The 17,486-nt window shown below is 40.9% G+C and overlaps 1 pseudogene; it reads right to left on the bottom strand.

Annotated features, from left to right (window-relative positions):
• Window positions 1–8,044: 8,044 nt before the first annotated feature.
• On the bottom strand, window positions 8,045–16,796 carry LOC130682554 (interleukin-1 alpha-like; annotated as a pseudogene).
• Between the last annotated feature and the right edge of the window lie 690 nt (window positions 16,797–17,486).

Here is a 17,486-nt window from a genome sequence, read left to right as displayed (position 1 = left end):
CGCTGCTCCCAGGCTACCGGCTGTTATGTTAGGCATCAGAGGCAAGTATCTCTTTCTACCTGTGGACGGGATGGATGGTAAATAGATAAATAGTGTGTCTTTACTGTGTGCTGAGTGAATGAATTCATAATTTGGTCAGAACACTCAAACTAAGTGAGCTGGACAGGGAGAAAAAGCAGATTCTTGGAGAAATGCTGGTATAGAGACCCTGTGTTTTTTACACAAAGATAATCTTTTGTGCTTTGGTTGTATCCAGTGGCACCTCTGTCTTCTTGTAAGAGTTCATCAGGTAAATCTCTATAGTGAATGTGTTATATTGTCTACTTGATTCTTTCCCTTGAGGGTTTAAGTGGAAATAATAAACAATATGTGCACCAAAAAATCTCTATGACTAATCTTGTATTCATCAAAAAAGTCTTTGTAATGACTGTAGACTGTTGTTTTGAAGGAATATATTATATTTGAAAATAACCCCATTTCTTCAGATGGGAATTTATTTATTTTTTAATTGTTGATTACCACCCATCATATAGCTGTGTGTTTTTATATTCTTAATTAAATGGTGCTTTTATTATAATGGATAAATTCTCAGGTATAGAATTATCTGTTCAAAAACAAAAATGAATAGATCCTGACAGAATTCTTTTCATAAGTGTTGCAACAATTTATACCTTCTGTAGCAATGAATGGGAGTTTTGTTTTCTCGATAGAGGGGTGTCTGAAGAAAGAGGAGACTTACAGGAACATGGGGCCAAAATAGACATTGAAAACAGCTTGTGTTATTTTTCAGGGCGGTGATTAGAGCAGCTCATTCTCTACCACAGCTTTCTCACCACGTAATGATTGATGTTAACTAGGACGTGGAACTGCCCCAGGCACCTTTTAATTACTTGGGATCCAGAGCAGCAGGAGGCTGAGGGACTGAGCTAGTTGACTTGTGAGAGGGGTGTGAGTTAGTTATTAAAGATTCCCAGTGCCAATATTGTAGGGCTTAGAGATGGTGGTGGGAGAGGTGAGACAGACAACTACTCCAAAAGCCACATATAATATGAAAATATACTTAATACAACCAATCCTGAAGGAAAGAAGGTAGTGCCAGACTCCATACACCTGGAGAAAAGAACAGAACTCATGCAACAGGGTAATGTACCAAAGCTGTGATCTGGCAGGACCCAAGATCTTCCATCACCCCAGCTCACCTGTGGGAGGAAGAGAAACAGAGCATGGAGGGGAGAGAGGACTAGGACTGCTGAACACCCAGCCCCAGAGATCTGCTCTGGGAGCATGAACCTACATTGCAAAGTGCTCTGCAGATTAGGGGGGTTGGAAAGCTAAGACAGGCAGAATACTTGGACAGACTGAGATTCCAGTCACTTGTGGAAAACAGGGATCCACATCCCGCTGCTCTGGGACAAAAGTAGAGCAGGTAGTCCAAGAGACTTCCTTACAGGGGCAAGGATGGCACAGAGCTTGTTGCTCAGGAGAAAGGACAGCTGAACAAAATTGTCTGGGCGCTGTCTGCCCAGCAGTTTGGGAACTTTCAGGAGCTCAGGTGCTCCATCCCCCTGGCAGGCTACACAGCTCCAAGGACCACCCCGCAAGATATGCAGCCTGCCGAGCCTTCCTGCCTACCAGCCAGCAACAACTGGCAATCCGGCATCCCCTGCGCTGGTGTCAGGCCAGCAGAGGGAAGCCCAGCCTATGGCAGCCAGAAACACAAAGCATAGAGGCTTACACCTGTGCACTCTGCTCACTGGTTCTGGCAGTGGAGACAGGCACAGCACCCAAGAGGCAGGAAACATTTCTTTCCTCCCCCGCTCCAGGCACCAGCATCACTCCCTGCGACATCTGACATCACTCCAGGGGCTGAGAAGCTCCAAAGAGTAGAACTTCTGGGCACTAGAGGTTGCCACATACAAATATGAAACATCCAAGGAACCTAGTTCAACCCAAAATCCCACAAAAAAAGGGACAAGTGAAACTAAACTCATCAATCCTCCTGAAAGAGATTTCAAAATAAAAACCATACACATCTCATGGAGGTACAGAAAATATTCAAGAACTCAGAGATGAATTTAGGACAAAGATTCAATCATTAAGATATTCCATACCTGAAATGAAACATACAATGAAGGGATTTAAAAGCAGATTAGATACAGTGGAGGAGACTGTAAACGGAATAGAAATTAGAGAAGAGGAATTAAAAGAAGTTGAGTTACAGAGAGAAAAAGGATCTCTAGGAATGAAAGAATATTGAGAAAACTGTGTGACCAATCCAAACAGAACAATATTTGCATTATAGGGGTACCAGAAAAAGAAGAGAGAGAAAAGGGATAGAAAGTGTCTTTGAGGAGGTAATTGCTGAAAAATTCCCCAATCTGGGGAAGGAGAGAGTCTCTCAAGTCATGGTGGTGCACAGATCTCCCAATACAAGGGACCCAAGAAAGACAACAGTATGACATAAAATAATTAAAATGGCAAAAATCAAGGATAAAGACAGTGTTAAAAGCAGCCAGAGAGAGAAAAAAGATCACATATATAGGAAAAACCATCAGGCTATCATTAGACTTCTCAATGGAAACCTTACAGGCCAGGAGGGAGGGGCATGATATAGCAAATACAGTGAAGTAAAAGGGCCTCAAACCAAAAACACTTGACCCAGCAAGATTATCATTTAAATTTGAGACAGATTAAACAATTTCCCAGAGAAGCAAAAAGTGAGAGAATTTACTTCCCATGAACTGTGTCTATAGGGTATTTTGGAGGGACTGCTATAGATGGAAGTGTTTCTAAGGCTAAATAGCTGTCATCAGAGGAAATAAAACTACAGTAAAGAAAGTAGAACAATGAATTACTAAGCAGATACAAAATCAAATCAACTACCCAAAGTGTCAGTCAAGGAATAGACAAACAGTACAGAATATTATACCTAAAATATAAATAATGGAGGAGGAGAGAAAAAAAAGAACCTTTAGGTTGTGCTTGTAATAGCATACTAAGTGAGTTAAATTAGACTGTTAGATAGTAAGGAAGTTACCCTTGAAATTTCATATCCATGAATCTAACATCAATAATCGCCCTAAATGTAAATGGTCTGAATGCACCAATCAAAAGACATAGAGTCTCTGAATGGATAAAAACACAAGACCTATCTATATGCTACCTACAAGAGACTCACTTCAAACCCAAAGACATACACGAATGAAAAGTATAGGGATGGAAAAAGATATTTCATGCAACTGATAGAGAAAATCAGGGGTTGCAGTAGTTGTATCAGACTAAATAGACTTCAAAACAAAGAAATTCACAAGAGACAAAGAAGGACATTACATAATGATAAAGGGGTCAGTCCAAGATGAGGATATAATAACCATTATAAATATACATGCACCCAACACAGGAGCATGTACATATGTGAAACAAATACTAACAGAATTGAAGGGGGAAATAGAGTGCAAGTCATTCACTTTAGGAGACTTCAACACTCCACTCACCCCAAAGGACAGATCAACTAGACAGAAAATAAGTAAGGAGAAAGAGGCACTGAACAACATATTAGAACAGATGGACCTAACAGAAATCTACAGAACATGCCACACAAAGGCAGCATGAAACCCCAAAACACATTCTTCTCAAGTGTACATGGAACGTTTTAAAGAATAGATCATATACTAGGCCAAAGAAGAGCCTCAATAAATTCAAAAATATTGAAATTGCACCAAGTTTTTCAGACCACAAAGGTATGAAACTAGAAATAAATTATGCAAACAAAATGAAAAAGCCCAAAAACACAAGGAGGCTTAACAACATGCACCTAAATAATCAATGATCAATAACAAATTAAAACAGAGATAAAACAATATATGGAGACAAATGACAACAATAATTTAACACTGCAAAATCTGTGGGATGCAGCAAAGGCTGTGCTAAGAAGGAAGTATATTGTAATACAGGCTTGCCTCAGGAAAGAATAATCCCATATATAACAGTCTAAATTGACAATTAATGAAACTAGAAAAGAAGAACAAATGAGGCCCAAGTCAGTAAAAGGTGGGGGATATAATAAAGATCAGAGCAGAAATAAATAAAATCCAGAAGAATAAAATAATAGAGAGAATCAATGAAAGCAGGAGCTGATTCTTTGAGAAGATAAACAAAGTAGATAAACCCCTAGCCAGACTTACCAAGAAAACAAGAGAGTCTACACACATAAAGAGAATCAGAAATGAGAAATGAAAAATCACCACGAACCCCACAGAAATACAAAGAATTATTAGAGAATACTATGAAAAGTTATATGCTAACAACTGGATAACCTAGAAGAAATGAACAACTTTCTAGAAAAATACAACCTTCCAAGGCTGACCAAGGAAGAAACAGAAAATCTGAACACACCAATTACCAGCAATGAAATTGAATTGGTAATAAAAAACTACTTAGGAATAAAACCACTGGACGAGATGGCTTCATTGCTGAATTTTATCGAACATTAAGAAATGATGTAATACCCTTATCCTTAAAGTTTTTCAAAAAGGTAAAAGAGGAGGCAATACTTCCAAACTCATTCTATGAAGCCAGCATCACTCTAATACTAGAACCAAGCAAAGACACCACAAAAAAAGAAAACTACAGACCAATATCCCTGAAGAACACAGATGCAAAAATCCTCAACAAAACATTAGCAAACCAAATTCAAAAATACATCAAAAAGACCATCCATCAAAATCAAGCAGGATTTATTCCGGGGATACAAGGATGTTCAATATTAGAAAATCCATCAACATCATCCACCACATCAACAAAAAGAAGGACAAAAACCACATGATCATCTCCATGGATGGCTAAAAATCATTTGACAAAATTCAACATCCATTCATGATAAAAACTTTCAACAAAATGGGTATAGAGGGCAAGTACCTCAACATAATAAAGGCCATATATAACAAACCCACAGCCAACATCATACTTAACAGCGAGAAGCTGAAAGCTTTTCCTTTAAGATTGGGAACAAGAAAAGGATGATGATTCTCCCCACTTTTATTCAACATAGCTCAGGAGGTCCTACCCATGGCAATGAGTCAACACAAAGAAATAAAAGGCATCCAGATTGGTAAGGAAGAAGTTAAACTGTCAATGTTTGCAGATGACATGATATTGTACATAAAAGAACAAGGAATCTACTCCAAAACTACTAGATCTAATATCAGGATTCAGCAAAGTTGCAGGACACAAAATTAATACACAGAAATCTGTTGCATTCCTATACACTAATGATGAACCAGCTTAAAAAGAAATCAGGAAAACAATTCCATTCACAATTTCACCAAAAAGAATAAAGTACCTAGGAATAAACCTAACCTAACCAAGGAAGTGAGAGACCTATACCCTAAAAACAAAAAGACACTGATGTGAGACATTAAAGAAGATACCAATAAATGGAAACACATCCTGTGCTCATGGATAGGAAGAATTAATACTGTCAAAATGGCCATCCTGCCTAAAGCATTCTACATATTCAATGCAGTCCCTATCAAAATACCAACAGCATTCTTCAACAAACTGGAACAAATAGTTCTAAACTTCATATGGAACCACAAAAGACCCCGAATAGCCAAAGCAATCCTGAGAAGGAAGAATAAAGCGGGGGGAATTGTGCTCCCTGACTTCAAGCTCTACTAGAAAGCCACAGTAATCAAGACAATTTGGTACTGGCACAAGAACTGACCCATAGACCAATGGAACAGACAAGAGAGCCCAGATATAAACCCAAGAACATACAGTCAATTAATATATGATAAAGGAGCCATGGATATGCAATGGGGAAATGACAGCCTCTTCAACAACTGGTGATGGCAAAACTGGACAGCTACATGCAAGAGAATGAAACTGGGTTACTGTCTAACTACATACACAAAAGTAAACTCAAACTGGATCAAAGACCTGAATGTAAGTCATGAAACCATAAAACTTTTAGAAGACAACATACACAACTTTTTCCTGAACGCATCCCCTCAGGAAAGGGAAACAAAAGCAAAAATGAACAAATGGGGCTACATCAAGCTAAAACATTTCTGTACAGCAAAGGCCACCATCAGCAGAACAAAAATGCATCCTAGAGTATGGGAGAGTATATTTTTAAATTACATATCTGACAAGGGGTTAACATCCAAAATATACAAATAACTCAAATGCCTCAACAACCGAAAAGCAAATAACCCAATTAAAAAATGGGTGAGGATATGAACAGACAATTCTCCAAAGAAGAAATTCAGATGGCAAACAGGCACATGAAAAGATGCTCCACATCACTAATTATCAGGGAAATGCAAGTTAAAAGCATAATGAAATATCACCTCACACCAGTTAGGATGGCCAGCATTGAAAAGACTAAGAACAACACATGCTTGTGAGGATGCAGAGAAACCCTCCTACACTGCTGGTGTATTTACTCAAAGAATACGTGTTCTCAGATTCAAAAAGACATATGCAGCCCTATGTTTATTGCAGCACTATTTACAATAACCAAGAAATGGAAGCAACCTAAGAGTCCATCAGTAGATGAATGGATAAAGAAGATGTGGTACATATGCACAATGGAATACTATTCAGCCATAAGAAAGAAACAAATCCTACCATTTGCAACAACATGGATGGAGCTAGAGGGTATTATGCTCAGTGAAATAAGTCAGGCAGAGAAATACAAATACTAAATGATTTTCCTCATTTGAGGAGTATAACAATTCAGCAAAACTGAAGGAACAAAACAGCAGCTGACTCACAAACTTGAAGAAGGGACTAGCGATTACCAAAGGGAGTGGACGGGGAGTGCGGGTGGGAAGGGAAGGAGAATGGGATTGAGGGGTATTATGATTGATACACATGGTGTGTGGGGGGATCATGAGGAAGACAGTGTAGCACAGAGAGGACAAGTAGTGAGACTGTGGCATCTTACTATACTGATGGGACAGTGACTGCAGTGGGGTATGGGGGAACTCAATAATATGGGTGAATGTAGTAACTACATTCTTTTTCATGTGAAGCATTCGTAAGAGTCTTTATCAATGATACCTTAACAACAACAATAATAATAAAAAGATCCCAAGTGGCTGGGGTTGGCTCCAAAGGACTAAGTTATGCAATTTCAGCTAATTGATGTCATTCTGAGCTCCCATCTGAAAGCTGGGTTTTCCTCAGTGATTAGTCTATGTATAATTATATGCAGAATTGCTTCTTCCATTGCCCAAGAGGACATTAAAAACTAGATGGCGTTTGTTCCCTGGGCTCACATTGTCTTTTCCTTTCAGGATTAACTGTACAGAACATACTAAGATATAGGTAGGAAGCTTATATATACACTCATTCTTAAAGAATTCTGGGTTTGATTCTAGTTAATTCTGAAATTCATGAAGACAAGTATTTCACCAAAATATGTATTGCAGTTTGTTCTAAGACTATGTTGACATTTTAAAATGAATATTGCAACATTGCACTGGAGATCATCGCATCCCTTTGTCTGTCTCAGACATGAATTAGAAAAAAATCTACATTGCTCTCAAATTCTAAATACTTGGTTTTTAAGATATGATGATGATGGACCCTGATCTCTATTGATACCTTGAGTATTCAGCATTTCCGGAAACATGACAAGCTTATAAAACACGGGTAAGCATTGAAATCCTCTGCTGCATTTTCTTCAGGTACCTGTCCCTCTGAGGGTCCTAAACCCTGACCCATGACTTGAGTATGTACTAGTGGTGGAAGCTCCACCAGGGCTGGGTATGTGTGACAGGGGACCTGGGCTGCTGCGATGTTTAGAGGGACACCCACATGTTCATGCCCCTGGGTTACAGCTGATTGTGTGTTTGCCCAGGAATTGCTAGTCTGTCACCCTGCCTGTTTTGCTGTCTCTCACATACCCTGACTGAGGTTATTGGTCACATTATCTTATGGGGCCAAGTGTGGTCACTGTTCTTGAGTACGTGAACTGCAGGGCCTAGGAAGGCACGTAGCATCATGTGACATTTCTAGATAATCAGTTTGAAATAGCATTTTCATTACTATTATGTATGTGATCTCTAGTTCAGTGTTTACAAGCTATCTTTGTCAGATATTCTTGCCACGGTTAGGATAATAATATTTGCGAAGTTTGAAGGCAGGAGATGGGTCCCAATCTGCAGGAAAGCAGGGTATCCATGGATGAAGTAGGGCTTCCTGACTGAAACCCAACTCAGGACCTCATGGCTCTTTGATCACACGTCCTGACCCCAGGCTCTGCAGGCCATGGCCACGCTCTGAGGTCTGAGTTCTTTCCCTCACGAGCACAGCCTCCCAGCACTTTCTCTGGCCGCTCCGTGCTGCGAATCCAGAACCATCACCCTGCTTCCGGTCCCAGGAATCCTGCACCGCCGGCCTGGGGGCTTCTCTTAGACAATCTTCAGGATGCTCCCTCTGCTGGGCGGCTGGCTGGCCAAGTCAGCAGCTGCCCTTCCCATACAGGTGAGAAGAGGGAACCTGCGAACACATATGGGGGTTGATGTATGCATAATCCCAACTGTATTTTCTAGCTTTTCTTTTGATTTTTTGACCACAACCCTATTTTAATGACCCTTGGTAAGCAAAGGAATTAAGAACCAGAAACTACTTCATGCTTAGGAGACATGATAAGCAGAGAACAGACCAAAAAAAAAAAGACAGATAAAAAGAGAAATAGAAGCAGAGAGAATAGTATTCATGAACTACTCAGAAGTGCACCCGTTTTCCTTCGTTTGTGGCAAGAAGCAGCTTTGGATGTGCCGCTGATGTGAAGTAGTCTTTCTTGCCATACCTCTCCCAGAAGAAGAGGAGGTTGCTCTCATCTTTGATGGTTTTGGGTGTCTCAGGCATCTCCTATGATAAGGACAACAGAGATCTGTTAGAGAAAAAGGAGATGCTAGAAAAAGAACTAAAGCTCAATCTCTTCACATTTGGCCTTTGTGAGAAACATAGCACTTTAGGACTATGGCTCTGTAATATGATGAGGTAAGCTCTTCATTCATTCGTTCACTCAGTGAGCATTTATTATATGCCAATTAGATGCCTGGCCCAGCCTATACATCATAGTTTATTTCCTTAGTTAACTGGAGAGAAATCCAAATTAGTCATGAAGGTTGCCAGTGGCACTAGTGTCTCACTGTACTTGGCAGGTGGGGTGAAGCATGGGTCTTGTCCTGCCTTCAGCGTAGCCGTAAGGCCTTTTGAGTACTGGCAATTCTATGACCTCTAAAACGTTTTGACCTCTAAGTGTGCAAATCATACCCTTGGGAAAATAATTTATCATTTTAGAGATGTTTATCTGCATGTTTAAGCTGGCAAGTAAAGGTTAATTTAACTAACCTCCTCCCTCGCCCCACCCCAAACACACACACAGACTTTGTAGGTAGATTGGCAGTCGAATCCTTTCAATACAAGTTTTGATAATTGTGATCTCTTCAGACTGTACTTTCCCATATGTATGAATAAAATCTAACAACAAACACTTTCACGCAGTAAGATTCAAATTCCAACTTGGGATGCTTCCCTACTCTTTTTAATCTAAAGCAAATAATATCCTTTTGAGGTTTCCTTGGGGTTTTCAATGTCAACATGGATTTCATTTCCCAAGCCTACTCCTCTCCTAGTCTCTCCCATCTCAGTAAATGGAGTTTCTCCCCTTCCTCCTGTTGGTCCTGTCTCTGAAATACTTCTTTCCACCTGTCTCACCCTCCCCACTCTCCCCAATTGTTAGGACCTCCAAATTGGGTTCTTTGCTTTCTCTATTGTCTTCCTGCTGATCTCTTCTCCATTTCAGAAAATATACATAAAGTCATGGCACTTCCCTGTTTGAACCCTTTAATTAAGTAAGGCTTTTCACTGTCCCTCAGATGGAATCCAAATAGAAGGCTCTGCAAACTAGCCTCTGCTGATCTGTCCTCCTCTTAGTGTTCCTTCTGGTCTTGAAGCTGGCCATTCAACCCTGGAAGCTCAGCGCCTAGATGCGATCAGATCCCTTCGAGTAGAATGCCCAGCCTGCCCCTTTGCCTGGTATGCCCCCTCCTATCAGCAGCTCTCACCTCTCAGGAGCACTGCTGTGCCATGCTACCTAAAGAGCACTCTCCCCTTTTTCTCTATCTTAGTGCCTGTTCATTTGCTTTACAGCATCTGGCACTCTTTGCTGGTTGTTCGGCTTGTCTGTTGCCTGTGTTCCCCACAGGACTAAGTTCTGTAACGTTAGGGACTTTGGCTCGCCTCTGTCCACATGGCTGTTGACACTGATTGAAAGACAGAAGGCTCCTAATGAATAATGCTTGTTGAATGAATTCATGAATGAAGCTACTGCCCTACTCTGTGGACGTCACTTTCACCTCCCTTGTTCCGAGGAGAGAAACACATGCATCCACATAAATACTACTCAGGTGGGGTGGGTTTGGATTATTTACTGAATGAGAGTCACCTGCTTATCGGTGGTGAAGGCACTGAAGGCTGTAGTGGGCATGTGTGTGTCTGTATGCTTAAGAGGTAGCGGAGATGGGCCGGGATGAGGGATCTTTCTAGCCCCATTGAAGGAGGGGCCCTAGAGTTGGAAGGCTGGATTTTGAGTCTTGGCACCCAGCTTTTGGCTTTGTGCCCCTTAGCAGGTGACTAATCCTCTTTGATCTCAGTTGGTTTATTTGAGTGTCAGCTCAGGCCCCATTGTCCTAATGCCAGTATTGTCAGTATTGATGCCAGTATTGATCAAACATGGATGCCCTGGGATGGGAGGTGAATAAGATTAGGCAAGGAAAGGAAAAAGAAGGAAGAAGGTAGTTGACCTTTACCTCCTGCCACCTCCATTTCCCTCTTGCACAGACCCTGCCTAGAATTGCCTCTGGGGATAGGTGAGAAGGATGGGGGTCATGTCGGCAGGTGAGGGCTGTGGTAATAAGAGAATAGGACTGTACTACCCTGCTGGGGTGTCTGCCCTTTGGGATCACTTACAAATGTATGGGGTGTAACATGAAGATAGGTTGGAGACTAAGAACAACTGACCTTTCGCAGTACAGGCTCATCTTCATTTTGAGCACTCAAGAACAGCCAGGTTTTTGAGATTCTTAGAGTCACAGGAAGTTTAGAATCATCTTCTGAATGTATAAGCACCCATGTGAAATCTCACTGGTGAAGAGAAAAGCCAAAAAAATGTAAATGCATTGTATTTGTCTAAAATCAAGTGTGTTTATGCAGATATTTTGGGTGTGGATGCATGCGTGGGCACGTGTAGTTAGGTCCCCAGCTATGGTGTAAGTACCAGGAATACAATTTGATACATCTTTGTATCCTTCACAATGTCCACTACATTGGCTAGGCAGCTAAATACTTGGTTCTTTAGAATTTTTGGCTCTAATTCTTCAGAACTTTCTGTTAAATGAATGCTCCAGGGCCGAGTATCTGTTGAATCCCTTATAATTACATCGGTGAGATAAGACCCTTCTTATTTGTGAGGCTGAGTTCATAATGGCCTAATATGCAGGACTTTCAGGAATCTGGTACGCTTACACATTGCTAGTGGTAATGAAAAGTAGCTCAAGAAGTTAAGAGAACAATGCTTAATAAGAGCTGCAAAATTACTGATGTGTAGGAACCCAAGAGTTCCACTTCTGGGATATGCTCCAAAGAAATCATCTCCTAGCTGAAAAACTGTATGTACAAAGATATTTGCAGTAGAGTTCTTTAAAGCAAACACAGGGACCAGCATAGCAATATGATGAAATATTCCAGTGCCACAGAATATGGCAAATATAGTATGCAATGTCAAAGTGCAGAAAAACTGTATCAAGGAATATTAAGTAGGTACATAGAGCACAAACCAATGTACAAGTGTCATACAGTGGAAAGCATGTTAGTTGAACTATTTCCAATGAGAAAGGGCCCACTTCGTTTATTGTAAAGTAGCCTCTTTGGACCTCTGAAAATAATTTTGTATACTGATGACACAGCCTGAGGCTAAAATATGTTCACCACGGCAGCTGGATCTCTGTGACAAAATTTCTGGGAGGCTAAGTTCATCCTTCAGAATATGTTGCAGCTGACTGGCTGTTTTGCTCCTAATTACGTTAAAAAAGTTAATGATTCTTTCTTGTTGGGCATTATTTCTATGTTTGGTCCTCAGGCTTTCTCATAGACAGTGATTGCTCCTCATCAGCTTCTGGGTAAATTCATATTTCTGAGACTCAATCTCCTCATCCTTAAAACCGAGGATAAGCACAAATGAGAGAACCAAAGGAGGTTCTGCCTCGGAAAGCTTTACACCCCATTCAGTGCTTTCCAAGGCTAGAAGCCTTTCTCGTGGAGCTTCCAGATTTGGCTGCAGCTTCTGTTCTTGCCTGGTTTTTCATTGTTTTTTATAACCAGGGGTGATGTGCTTCATCTCATTGTAGAAGAATTGTGAAAAGCCAGGAATGTACAGAGGCTTATTCTTTGAAATCAGAAAGCTTGAAAGAAATACAGAAATAAATAACAGAGACATCCACTCACCTGCATTTTCCATGTTTTGTAATGCAGTCGCTGAGAGGTATGGACCCCATGTGACTCGAACAATGCTTTGATTGAGGAGGATGAATTGGGACTTGATGACCCTCATAAAGTTGTATTTCACGTTGTTCTGGAAGGTGTAAGATGCCGATCTTGGCTTGATGATTTCTAAAACCATTATCACAAACTCAGATTAATGTCTAGGTACAAACACAGGTGACAGATCTGCCCCAATGCAAACAAAGAAAGTAGCTAGGAAGGGACATTAAGGATATTCTGATCCAGGTGAGAAAATTGAGACAGAAGTGAAGCCACCCAGTCAGCAGCAGTATTGGATCTAGGATTATCCCAGTAGTTATTCATTTCTTTTTAAACTTAAACTCCTTAGGTAATATTTAAAAAAATAAATAAATAACAACAAGATTATTTGTGCAACTTTCTCAGTTTTGGTTTGGAGCTTTCTAAGACATCAGGAAGACTCCTAGTATCCCCCACCTATATTTTCAAATGAATGCACACTGGGAAAAAAAAAACCAAACACATTAAGAATTATACATCATGGAGAATGCAGCTCTAAATGTCTCCCCTCCTTCTTCACAGTTGTATATATCGGTAGTAGTTCTACTTTTAGGAATCTAATCTAAGGAAATAAATGGCGACAAGAATGAACATTTATTGATATGAATGATCAATGTTGCATTAGTTATGATGGTGAAAACTTGGCACTCTAAAATGCCTGATGACTCATGAACACAGCAAACAATCGGGTCACCACAGGAGAGGGGGTGGGTGGATGGGTGAAGTAGATAAAGGGGATAAAGAGGCACAGACTTCCAATTATAACATAAATTAGTCATGGGGATAGAAGTACAGCATAGGGAATATAGGCAATAACATTGTAATAACTTTGCATGGTGACAGACTATAACTACCACGATGAGCATTTCATAATGAATATAATTGTCGAATCAGCATGCTGTACATCTGAAACCAATATTTCATTTCAATTTTATTTTAATGAGAAAAAGTGAAAGAAAAGCAGTGAAGGTGACAAATAAAATGCCCTTGATATACTGCTAAGTGAAAAGGCTGGATATAAAATTTTATATAGTATGATCTTAATAATGTCAAAGGAGTATGTGTGTGCATACAGGACTTTAAGGGGCAAACCACTGTGCTGGCCGTGGGGAGCTCTTAGTGGCAGTACGAGCAACTTGGGTTTTCTTTCTTATATTTTCTTGGGTTCTCCAATTTTCTATGTGAACATGTATTAGTGTTTAGCTGTTTTCTTAAAAAGCTGTCACATTAAAAATGTTGGGTTTGTGTTTCATATAGAGGCTTGAGCAATAGAGGCATGGGAGAAAAATGATGATTTTTATAGTCAGACTGTATTTGTTTTCCTAGGTTTTCCCACTTGTACACTTTGGTGAAAGCGGTATAACTTGGCCGGGTTACTTACTACTTCACTGAGCTCAGATTCCTCATATGGAAAATGAGAATGTAGGGCTGTTGTCAAGTTTAGAGATAATGGAGCCATGAACAAACCAGCCGTGCTGGTAGTATGAAGAGAGGCAGTAGTGGTAGGAATAACAGAAATAACAGCAATACTGAACATTGGTTGGATATTTACTATACGCTGGGCATTATTCTAGTCCAGAAGCTTGTGAGTATCGACTCATTTAACCTCACTAGCAGGGGTTCTGATTATCTCTGTTTCACAGTAGAGGAACCTGAAGCAAGAAAGGTTAAGTGACTTGCCCAGGGAGCCATGATTAGCGGCAGGAGGAACACAGCTTATACGCTGTCACCTACCAACACTATATGACTGCTTTCTGCCTAAAGGCTAAAAGTCATACAGCCTTTATGATATGGCCATGAAATGAGTCTGTGAGCAAGTATTCTAGGTCTGAAGAAGGATATAAATTAATTTACCTTCCTTATAGGTACCAGACTAATGCCTGGGTGCCCTCTTGTTACTCTGATTCTAGGTTTCATTACCCCCGGTACTCTGTTGTGCCGGTTGCATAAGAATGAAAAGGATATTATTTCTACTTGACCCCTTACCTTCTTCTGTGTCACTGGCAATGGCTTCCAGGTCACTGTTGGTGATGAATTGATTTAAACTCAACCATCTCTTCTTCAGGACCTTCCCACTGGCTGTAACCACCACCATGCTCTCACTGAAGGTAATCACGGATGAGGCAGAGGTTTCAGAGGTACTCAGAGACTTAAATTTATCCCTGCAGTCCTCATGAAGTGGGTCATAGTTTGCATCGTAGAAGGATTTCTGTGAGGAAGGAAGATGGAATGAGGCCCTTTCAACAGGAGTTTTATTCAACAGACTTAGTGAGAAGGATTTCCATTTTGGTCTCATCAGTACCACCCCCCTTTCCCCTTTCCACTTTCTCTGCTTCCCTCCCTCCTTTCCTTCATCCCTCCCACCCTCCTTCTCTTCCTTCCTTCCTTCCTGGGAAATCCTGAAAGGACAGACTTTTGTCAACCATGTGCAGACTCAAAACTGAGATATTGCAATGAAACAGGATTTCAAGTGACCTTAGTGTGTGGTAGCCTTCCAGTTCCCCCACCGAAGGGTAAATATCCATTTGACATGTGCAGACATTTAAGAAATACTCTGTTGGGAACAACTTTTAGAGCCAGTAGCTATAATACTTGTTTATGGCCTCTTGGCACAAAACCCCGGCTTGATGTGACTGCAGACTTCTAGCTTTCCATTGCCTGCCTCCTCCACCTCGCTTCTGGGGCTGTTCCATTTGGAGGGCGACACTAATCTCTGGAGATGGTGTTAGAGAGGGTGATCACAGCACATCACTGCAGGAGGCAGACCCCAGCGAACTGGCCTGAAGGGGCTGTCTCAGCAGAGCATAACCAAATTGTGAGGAAGCTGTGCCAGGAGACTCCAGGTTTGAGGACAGTTCTGCTCTGTTCTGGGAAAATCTGGTGAGCATGGAGAATGCCATTCTTGCAGAGCAGAGAGCCACTGGGTCTCACTTAAAATAAAGAAAAGCATGTCTCTGGGCCTCTAGGAACCATAACACAAAAGCCTCTGGGATTCAAACCATTGCTATTCTCTTCATGTGGAGAAAATACTGTGTCAGAATAGCAATCCCATAAGAATTAGGATCATTTGCTTACCTGATTTAGAGAGAGATGGTCAATTTCGGTACTGTAGTCTTCATTTTCACTATCAAACAAGACAATGAGAATGTAATTCTGTTTGTTATGTCACTACAGTCACTGGGCATCATGATTTTTAATGGCCACCTTAGCTTTGGGTAACACACACTGTACACACTCATACACACACACACACACACACACACACACACACAGTCACTACTGTCATCTTGGAAAATAAGGACTTCTATGCACACACATCCATACAGTCATTTGGGTCATTACTAACTTACTAGTTTGGAGTTAGTAATCATCAGGACACAGCTTGAACTTTACTTGTGCTTTATCTATAATGATTGGGCCTGGCTAATAAGTTAAAGACTTGTAATTGAATTTCAGGAAAAAAGGATGATCTCCTCAAGTGAGAAGTACTTCTGAAGCAATCACTTTAATTTTAACCAAACAGATCCTATGTTACCCATTGCTTTCATATATTCACTAAAAAAAGATTAATAATATATACTTGGCAAAATATCCAGACGACACTTTGATAGCCTAGTTTGTGTTAGTGTATACTAACAGGTAATGGGAACTCCATGTTTGGTTGGAGTATTGTATGATTTGAACTTCTTATTCATTTACTTTTCTCCTACATCTGAATGAGGTTTGACTGTGTTTGTGTATTCATATGCTCAAATTGCTGCAGAGCTGTTTTCTATTCCAGACTGAGAACAGGAGGTTTTCTTAAGAATGGTTTTTCTTTCTCTGACAGTCCATTAAAACCCATTACTGTATCAGAGCATGTGAGCCCACTAAAGCCATGTCTAAGTAACAGGCTCAAATTCACTAGGACTCAGCAGACCTTAGCAACCATTTTTCTACCATGGTTGTCTCCCTGTTCCTTCATCTCAGTGTAACATGCTGCATGCTTAGTTTCGTTGGGTGTCTGCTACACCTGCCCTGACTCCAGATGTAGGACTCTTCTGAAGCCCCTGCCAATCTGGGCCCGTGCTGGTCACTGTAACTCCTAGCTGGGTTCTCATGCACCTTCATCCCCTCATGAAATCACAAGAGAAAGAACCTATTTCCTACCTGTAACAGTGCTTCAGGTCTTCAAAGAGGTCAGGGACTTTGGCCATCTTCACTTCTGTAACAGAGAACATCAGCAGCTGTCAGCCCAGCCTGACTCTGAGCAGATGCCCCCGAAGGGAGCGCTGCTTCTCTGAGCTTCTGAGAATCTTAATGAATGACTTAACCCGCACGCAGCTATTCCCCATTCTTCTTGAATTAATTACAAATGTATCTGCCTCTTCGACTAGATTATGAACTTCTTTTAGAATCTTGGCATCCCTTCTGTCCCCAGCCCAATGCAGTACACATAGTAAGTATTCAATGACAGTTATAAAAAACCCTCATGAGAATGACGTATTTGCCATACGTCAAAAAAACAGGAAGGCCTCCACCGAAGCCCCAGATGGAATGTATAGCACCTCTTTGGCAATCCGGGAACACGTCTTCGTTCTAGCATTAGGGTGACACCCATCCTGCCCTATGTCACTCCTCTACAGGGGATTCCCCAGATGGGGATGCTGAATTACTTGAGGAAAGTTTGGGTCTTTTCTAGATAGCCAATTTAACTTTCTTCTTATCATGACCTTCTTGGACACTTGTTTTTTGTTTTTTTTTTTGGAAACTGGTTTTTAAAGGAAGAACACTGTGGGCAAGGCTTAGAGAGCAAGAAGTCCTGTTTTGCTTTGGGGAGCCTACTTTTCTGTGAGTGTGAACCAGGGCTGGGTGAGCCTCATCCCCAGACTGCCTGCTTCTAGGAG

The sequence above is a fragment of the Manis pentadactyla genome, chromosome 2 (assembly GCF_030020395.1).
Source record: "Manis pentadactyla isolate mManPen7 chromosome 2, mManPen7.hap1, whole genome shotgun sequence".
In the NCBI taxonomy this organism is placed as follows: domain Eukaryota; kingdom Metazoa; phylum Chordata; class Mammalia; order Pholidota; family Manidae; genus Manis; species Manis pentadactyla.
The sequence above is the reverse complement of the archived record's forward strand: the minus strand, read 5'-3'. Positions and strand labels throughout refer to the sequence as shown.